Genomic DNA, 9,725 nt, shown 5'->3' with positions numbered 1-9,725 from the left:
TCAGCTCTGGAGCTGTTCTCATCCCTGCTCCCTGTGCTGGGTGCTCCACTCTGGTGCATGCACGCAGCATCTCTGCACACTCAACGTGCCCGTAGGAAGCAGGAGTACAAGAACTGTAATGTTCCAGTCCAAAGCCATTAACCCTCTCACCCTGCGAGGAGTGGAGGGGAGGAAAAGCTCAATTAAAGAGACTCAGAGTTTCCAGTTAGTGCAAAAATATGAAGGGAAGCAATAATGCAGCACTATGAGCCTCAAATTCATCCTGTCTCTTTGCAGCCTTTTTGGGGAATATTTTTTACTTTTGAAGTCTATAATCACAACTTTCTGTTTGAGTGTGCCATCTGCTAGGGCCACAACCCTCAGTGGCTCTGTGCATGTGACTTCCATAGGTTTCACTGGAAATTTTGTGCATCTTTAGCAGATCAACAGAAAATATTTCCATTTATACTCTTGGAATCAGGGCCCTGGACACTCATGGCTTGCACYGGTGGGGGACAGGTTTTTATTAGAACTTTCCTGGTCTTTAAAATGGATGCTAAAATCAATTAATTTAATTTAAAGATTACAGTCTTGACATTTTAGGAGTCTGAAACATGGAATCATTTTAGCTGGTAACTGTGAATTAAAGGAACAAGTTTTGTTTCCAGGAGCAGGGCAAGACATTCATTCCTTTCTCTGCTAAAAACATCACTGCAACCCTTTTGCTATAATTAAATCAGGAACTCGGCATTCACAGGATATTATGTGTCTGCTGATCTTTCTAACAATAGTTAATGAAGTTTGTTTTACTTGGAGCCTCTGTTCATTTGGATATTGCTTCTCTAGCCCTCAACTGTGACAGAAATCCACAAATCTCCCCCGAGCGTCCTGTGCCCCGTTACTCATCTCCCCRAGGATGTGAGGATGGAGTCACTCCAAATGAACGGCCCAAAATTTCTCCTTCCCAGCACACAAGAGGTGAGGAACACCAGCAGAGGAAACTGAGGAGCCAAGGTCACAGAGACAAGTCAGGGTTCCTTTTCCTCAGGAGGGGTGTCAGTGTCTCACAGGGTCTGATCACCCTGCTCAGCCCTGGGTTTCTCTGGAGGCTYTGGGACATGTGACAAAGCAGGTGCAGGAGCAGCCTTCAATTCCAGAACACCCTTCCATCCCTTCAGTCAGCTTGGAACGATGTCACCATGAAAAGAACGAGACAATTTTTTTGCTGTTGACTTTGTGTTGTGCCCTTTCATGGGTTTAAAATCCACTTATCTGAAAGTGTGCAGTTACATTTTGTCCTTTTTCATCATTTAAATGCATCTTCTTGATCTGGAGAAATAAAAGCAATTAAAAAAAATTAGAGATTTTGTTTTCATATGTGCTGCCAAGTCTGATACTGCAAAGTAACTGCTGAATTGGCACAAGCAGTTTGAGAGAGCCAGCAGATTTAGGAAGGGAGAAGATAAACCTTATTATGTTTCTTTGCCAAAGGAGAAAAGAAACGATATTGACTTAAATGTGGGAAATTTAAAAGGGGCCATATGTTCTCACTTTGTGCTTTGTTTCTAATAGATAGACAGAAATCTTTGAAGTGTGGATTGGCACAGTAGGGTGCATGCTTCTGTAGAGAAAAGATGCTAAATGGGGAGGATGTGAGGGGGCACATGAAACTCTATTAGCCATGCAACAGCAAAGAGAGAAAGGCAAATCCAATGATAATGTACATCTGTTTCAGGGAATTTATAAGCTTTGAACATTTTTTATGTGCAGATAAGTGGATCCTTTTCTTACCATAACTTAGAACTTCAAAGCAGATTGTGTGGATAATGCAAATTGCTGAAATATGAGATTTTCCTACAAAGAGGTTTCCAAAAAAGAAAAAAAAAAAGAATTAAGGCTAATTGATGCCACAGTCTTTTATGTACAGTGTAAAAACTCTACAAAAATTGATTTTTATGAACTAAGAAATTGATGAAAAAATATTGAAGTCTGCTGTTTGCATTCAGGGACTGTAGTTTGAAACTGACTTTCTGTGAATTAAACATTTGTCTCTGATATCACTACAGCAATACTGCAACATAAATTAAGATATGTAGCCAAGCTGTAATTGTATCAAAGTCTGGCATGTCGTAGGAATGTAAAACTCATGAGTGTGGCATGATACGCAGCACCTGACACTAACATCACTGTCAAGGTAGCGAAGCAGGGATTGCTGGAATATGAAAAAAAAGAAAATATTACAAGAGATAAAAACTAATGGGGGGAGGCAGGAGGTGGAGGGTGCTGATATGGTTAAACCTCGGGAGTTGCTGAATGTGTAACTCCTTAACTGCTCAGAAAAATGAGCTGCTCTGAGCGGGAGGATCACCAGGCTCGGGGATGCCGGCGCATTCCAGCCCGGASAGAGGAATGTCCCAGCTGAAAGGCCAAGGCTGTGGCACCCTGTGCAAGAAATGACATCAGCAGAGGGCTTTGAAGACCTTCATTTATTAGATGTAGGGCACAGGGGCATTCCCTTCCTCCCTGTTCAGACTGGGACCATAAAGGCAGCTTTGTCCTCCCTCCTGTGCTGTGAACGGGGGGCTGAGGATTAACCTGATGCTGAGCTCAGAGGCAACCAGGAGTGGGAGCTCACGCCTCATTCCTGAGTCTTTCCCCCGTTTTGGCTTCATTGGCCAGCTGGGCATCTTCAGGAGATATTTTTTTCCTGAATTTTAGTATGAATAGACCATCACAACCTCAGTCCTGGAGTATTTTTTTTTTATTCCTAAATCCCTGCACAATGCTGAGCTCTATCTGCCCTGGCAGRCCATGGGGAAAGCACCAGGTCTCAATACCCTGAGATAATCTCTATCTCCTCATAGTTCATGTCCAGGGCTTGTTCTCCTGCCCCAAATCCACCTCAGCTGTGGTGGGAAGCAGAACCAGCTCTGTCTCCTCACCTCATGCTGACAGGGACTCAAAAATGTTCCCCCTCACCCCAGCGGGTAAGAATGCCCTGAAAAGGGGGGGGCTTTAAATTATTTTTCAACATTTTGGCTCTGAAGGGTGGCCCTGTGATGGGATCTGAGACTGGGATTGCCCCCATCTTTGGCCATGTGGGAAAACTCCAATGAGGTAATGAAACTATTTACCCCATGATTTGGGCCAAAATGTTCTATTTTCGGCACTCAGCAAGGGCTGGCAGAGGGTTAACGTGGAGAAAACCCCACCTTTTCAGTTTCCCTGAACCCCCAGAGCAGGCAAAGGGCAGCAGCAGTGCTGCTGAAGGGAACAGCTGCGTGCCCTCAGCCCAAAGATAGAAACAGGAGGCATTTGCACTAATTGAGCTCCCGAGGGGCAGCRGACACAGTGTACAGAGCAAACACAACAGTGCCTTCTGCTTGTTTGGATCAGCCCTGTTTCTCTCACTTTGATGGCAATAATGCTTGATTTGTCACTGCCAAGGGATCCCTCAGCCCAGGCTCTGCTGGTGCCACCCTCCTGGCAGCAATTCCATCACCCACGAGTGGCTGTGGCTGCCCAGGGGGGCTCTCAGCAGCACCGAGTCAGGGGAAAAGCCTGCAAATTGTCAGAACTTTTGAATTTAGTTTCTTGCTTTTTTTTTTTATTTTTCCAGTGAGATTTAATATTAGACACTTTCACCCTAAATAGGATGAAGTGGGCATGCTCTGACCAGCTTAGCACAACAGCATGGACTTTAATTTTTTATTTTTCCTCCTCTGATGTCTTTCAGTCATTTCTTTTTTCCTTCAGGGGGCCCAGCAGACTCTTGGTTAGGTCTGTCAGCTTGCTTCCTAACTGGTTTGTAGCCCTGGTAACTTTTGATGTAGACTGCATGTGAGCCACAATGTTCCTCCCCCCTGCTTTTTTTTTTCCCAGAGTTCCGAGTGGAAAACTACCTTAAGGATAAASATGAAGAGAAAAATTAATCTGAAAATCATCTTCCATGTGGAAAATGAATTTGTGATGTTTCAAAGTCTCTTCTGCTCCAACAGGAGGCAGGAAGGACACTTTGGGGCAGTAATCCCATGAGCTGCTCTGGTGAGTTCCAAGCAAAGCTTGGCTCAAGTGTGGTTTTGCAGCAGGTCCTGAAGAGCAGAGCTGTGAAGCTGGAGGGGCTGTGACAGGTTGGAATTGTTTGCTTGTGATGGTGCTGAGATAGAGAGAGCTGCTCTTTTTCTGACTGTAATAGTCAGCTCCAAGTTTGCATTGCTAAGTTGCTCCAATTAGAAGAACAGGACAGACTTTCCTTTATTCCAGTATAGCATCCAGTGAGCTCTGGAATTTAAATGTAATTCTATTTTCATTCCAGACTTGATTTCTCAGCTGAAACCTTGAGTTTCCAGAAAGCTGTATCATTGCTGGCTACTTCATGCCTGATCACCAGCAATCAAGTTATGATGAGATACACAGACTTTGTTTATTGTGAGCTTTTTTCCTTAGATGTTCCTGGTTTAACCTTTTCACAGTCCCATTTTTCAGTCTTTGAGATCTAAGTGCTCAACCCAAACTTGTTTAACTTCAATCCACAAGAAATTGACTCGAGGGAATTATGGATCAACAAAGCCACATCTTCATGCGCAGGAAACCTGATGTCCTACAGACTCTCTGGGCTCCCTGGAACAAAACAAATTGTTAAGGCTGCTGTGCTGTTGATGAATCAAATAAAAAAACCAGAAATAAAAAAACTCTATTTTTTTACAGAGCCTAAATTGCTCATGCATTTTGTTAAGACACAGCTAAGTCCGCAATAATTTTGTTTGATATAGMAGTACCTCAATTACCAATAAGAGTGTCAGCACTTATTTGCTGTGTTGGCCATTTGCAGTTGATTGATTGTTTTATTTTTCCTTGTTTGCTGATGGAGTTCAAGTAGCTCAGTTCTGCTTCTGGGCTTCTCAGGTAAAGAGATGAGCATGGAGATGATATTTTTAGATTGATGAATGTCATAGTTCAAAATGCATTTCTTATGTCTTTTAAAGACAGGTGAAGAGGTTTTCTCCCTAAACTGCAGAAGTGTAACTGGCATAAAGAATCTGACATTGCAGTGGAAATAGGTCCTACAGCAGTGCCAAGAAAAAAAAAATACAACACAGTCCTTGTTTTCTGGAAGATTTGGCAGAAGTGTTTGGGTCTCTGCTCAGTAAAGTTYGTTACCTGCCAGGGAGGAGGAAATGGACCCAGACTTTACAGCTACATGAGATCAATTAATTATGCCAGCAATGAACAGGTTTATTTATGAAATTTTCAGCGATCATGATGTATCATAAACCAAATCTACACTACCAAATATTACCAAAATAGGCAATGCTAGCAGGTATTTCAGCRTAGCAGTGCATTTGTGACAGCAGCCGGTGCTGCATGTGTTTAAGGGATGGGATGAGCTCCTGAGTGTTGAGCAGTTACCTGCCAAGGCTTCTCAGCATCCAGAGAGTGCCTCGAGGTCCTGTCCTTTCCAAAGCTCCCAAACCTTGTGCTGGGCCATGGTCTCACCATTGTAATTCTGGGGATTCTTTTTGCTTGTCCTGATTGTAGAATATTCAGTCCTGAGCTTTTGTTCGAGGCTGGTTCAGTGTTCTGGTATGGGGTGGGTTTAGAGAGGGTGGGAGGGCACTGCTCCTTCTCGGGGAGCTGCTGGGAGTGTTCAGGCTGGATCCTGGGGTGTCAGAGCTGCAGGATCCTGGGGTGTCAGAGCTGCAGGATCCTGGGGTGTCAGAGCTGCAGGAGCCCTGGGCTGTCAGAGCTGCAGGAGCCCTGGGTGCTGCAGGAGCCCTGGGTGCTGCAGTTCCTGTGGCTGCAGCTCACAAAGTCCTGGGGCTGGCTGAAACCGTGCCTAGAAACAAAACCTGTTCAGGCTGGGGAATTTCCCAAGTCTGAACACATCAAAAATGGAGAAGTGACTGCTGCTGCTGCAGACAAGGGTGGAGTTTGTGACAGGATGTGGGCATCTCAGACTGGCACAACACTGCTTGATAACTTCATCTGCTTCCTTCACCTTCCCATCTCTAGGCTGCTGCTGCACAGCTTTTGCAAAACTAAAATGAGCTCATTGCAGCTGAGTTGGTACTGACATCTCCTTAAGAACRAGCTAATGCTTAATGAGAATATTTATGGTGGTTTGACCAGGCCTAATTTTGGGCTCAAGGAARAAGKGGGRTAAATATGGCTTATRGATGGTGTGCTRTTCAGTGTTTGGCCTGGGGAACAAAGGGATCACACAGGATTTCACCTGGCTAATCCTTATTCCTCCAAACAGTTCTTTTCATTCGCATCTGATAGGCAGCCTGAAATTGGGGCTGTGGTGTGACACTTGGGCAGCAGCAGCAAAGCAGGAGGGAAAGAAGAGAATATGATGCTGACAAACTGTTCTTAATTATGTTAATAACCCTTCACGCACAGCAAAACACTAAAAYGTGAAATTTCTTTTACTGGGAGGGAATATAAATAACATTGAGAACACATTTTTTTCTGTTAAACATTTTAATCCTGGCACTTCTGGCCAGTTAATAACAATAGTGAAACTAGAAATATTCYCTTGTGTCTCAGAGATCAACAGAGAATTTTCTAAGGTAGACTGAGTCAGTGCTTTGACAGGGAGGGAATCTCACCGGAATATTGTTGAAAGCAGAGAGCAGAATAACAATGAGTGTCAGGAGCACGGAGTCTTCAGAGGAGTTGAATGCAGAGGGCAACARTGACAGAGACTAAACTCCAAAAGGCAGAAATAAAAAGGTTGAGTCACACACACAACTTCATACAGTCAGAAGGTGCTGTAGAAACCTGCCAAGTCTGTCAAAAATGCCTGTACTAACAATGGTATTTTTAGGCAATATCATTCTCCTCAAAATCCACATTAATTCATGAGATATTTCTTTTTCCCTGACACTCAAAATATCTGCTGGAAAACCTCTTCTGTTCTTCTTCAAGTGCCTGTCAGCCAAGGGGAAAGGACTGATGCTCTGAGGCTCCCATTCTCAAACCTGGCATATTTCAGGAGAAATCTCTGAAAACTCAGTGCTCTTTGGTCAGAGGCACCCTTTTCATTTGTGTGGCTCTGGCAGCCCAGGTAGGTTTTTTCATCTAATGTGTATTTTGATTGTATAGGCACAAAGGACACAATATAACCCTGTRCTGAGCCATCTTTTACCCTCAGTACCTACAAAGGTGCTCATTCTGCTSCTCAGCAGCGGCAGCAAAGACAGAACCTGAACCATAAAATGGGCTCAGGTGTTTGTTTTGTTTTGTTTTAACCACTTGAGAGGCATAAATCACCTTTCAATTTATTCAATGTTTCAAGTTGCACAGACAATTTACAGGTTTGAATCTTTGCAAGAAACCATGAGGGGTCATCRGACTGACCTGTGTGAGTGATTCGCTCTTTAATCTTTTAGCTTGGTTTCTGCATCTTCCAAGGGAAGATTCAAACCATACTATTGGTGGAGAAGGGCTTGCTCAAAACACAGGCTGAATAAAAGGTTTATTTGGTGCAAGCTTAGCTGGAGAGTGATTGCTTGCTATTTAATAAAGATGGGCTAACGAGGTTTAATGAGGATGGGCTAATGAGGATTGTCTCTTGGCTCCCTGCACACTTTGGGTTGCACCTACACACAGTCACTTCTGGGTTTTTGAAGAACCATTTTCAAAACCCCATTTATTAACTTTTTCCGACACAGGCATTGACGTGGTTTATGMCAAACTTAAATTTTAGGTCAGTCAGGACTTCACAGGCTTGAATAAATAAAAGCAAGGTGGACATGGTTTAGCTGTTAAACCCCTCTGTAGCAGTGCTGAGCTGCCTGGCAGAATTAGGATCCCCTGGGCTCCCCTGAGTAATAAGAGCAGATCAGCAGCTGTAGAGCTGCCACCTGGGCAGCAGAGTAACAGAGASCCCTGGAGAAGCTTCTGTGGTAGTGGAGGCAGTTACAGGATTAGACACAGAACCCCATCCAAACTCRCAGCAAAATCAAATGGCATCTTCTTTCTGCTGGCAGAAGCTGGATCAGGCCTCCCATGAACTGTAATGAATAGTTAAATTAATCCACTGCTATGTGGCTGTGAAAATCCTGCATCCCCTTCTCTGGGATGACGGTGCAAGRCTAAATCACCATGGATATTCGATTGCATTCTGGCTCATGTAGCTGTAAGAGCATTACCAGGCAGCATTTTATCTAAGACGAGTGCTCTCTACAGTACTCACAACAAATCTCAACTTATTGAAACTGCCGTGATTAAATGTTTTACAGACCCYTGCAACATCAGAAGGCTCTGTGCAATAGGCATGGCTGCTTTCAATATGATCTCATAGGGATCTGATTACCATTTTGGCTCTCTTCTCACAGCCATTCAAGTGGACCTTCAAGGAAGTGTAACCCTTTCACTTTCAGGTTTTTTAGTATGCAAAACACTTGCTCAAGGGTAAAGGCCTCGAGTACAAAATCTATAACACCAGAGCCAAACAGTCAAACYGATCGTATCTGTGCTGGTCTTAAGCACAACACAACAATTAATGAGATTAAAGCAGCTATTCGTGTTGTTTTGGAAAAAATCAAGTCCTAAATTGAAAATAAAAAGTCTTTCTACAGCAGAAGGTCTGGACTAAACACAATCCCTCTGAACTGGTTGTGGTTAAGTGTTGGACATATGTTCTTGTGTTGGCACTGATTATTGATAAAATTTGTTTGAAAGGAGTAGCCAACACTACAGTTTGTGCAGAGTCTGTCCACATCCAGTCACTTAARATGTAGTTCCTGCAGACTAACAGTGTGACCAAAGTTTTCATTCCCCTCCTCTTGGAGCGGGCACATTASAAATGCACATCAAAGCAAATGAGTCTGTTCTGACTTACAGTCTAGGCATGTTCCTGACAAACCACATCTGATGGAGAGTCTTAAAGAAATAGCACAAGCAACGCTGCCGGCAGCAAAACAACAAAAGGACTGGCCCCTTGCACCAGCGAAGGGGGCTGGTTAATCAAAGGATTTTGTGCCAGGGAGAGGGACAGTGCACTTTGTGTTGAAGCAATGCAGTTGAACGATACATATGCAATGACCTGGCTTGGCAGCATTCGAACAAATCACATTTAATTACAGATCTTTTCCTCTCATGATATTCTTCTCAGTTCCACTGCAGTCTGGGAAATCAATAACAAATGTTCATTTTGAATGTCTCTGTTCTCCAGCCTTGGACTAATTATGCACATTCCTTCTGTCCTTATAAGGACAGGGCAGCTCTTCACTTCAAACAATGAAAGCAAACTYGCAGAGCAAACCTCCCTTCCCAGGATCCAAAACAATCGGAGCGTGAGTTCTGAACCAAATCTGAGCTTTCCTCCTGTGGTGWGCAGCACCTTCTGACAGGTGTGCCCGGCCTCCTCCCAGGGCTGTTGGCACGTTTTGTGTCTGTTTTGGTGCTGAGGAAACCACCTTTGATTCCGTGACCAGAGTGCCCAGCCAAGTGTCCGCCAGGAACTGGGACGGCTCTGTTTGATTGTTGGCTATTTGCTGTCATGGCCAAACCAAATAACATCTCTTATTGCACAATTCCTTTATCTGCAGCGTAGGGATGGCCATGTTTTTCTAAATYCCTCTCAGTGACCTGTGAATGAAAAACAGCACATGAACCATCATTATCATTATTAGTGAGGTGATGCWGGGGGTCGTGACCACCGTAGTGTGCAAAGTCACAGGTGAGAAACAAACGAGCTTTTTAAATAAAGTGTGTGTGTCTTCCTTCAGCCACTGTAG

The sequence above is a fragment of the Malurus melanocephalus genome, unplaced genomic scaffold, assembly GCF_030028575.1.
Source record: "Malurus melanocephalus ecotype Western Australia unplaced genomic scaffold, MMel_1.1 scaffold_255, whole genome shotgun sequence".
NCBI lineage: Eukaryota > Metazoa > Chordata > Aves > Passeriformes > Maluridae > Malurus > Malurus melanocephalus.
Note: the sequence above shows the minus strand (reverse complement) of the source record.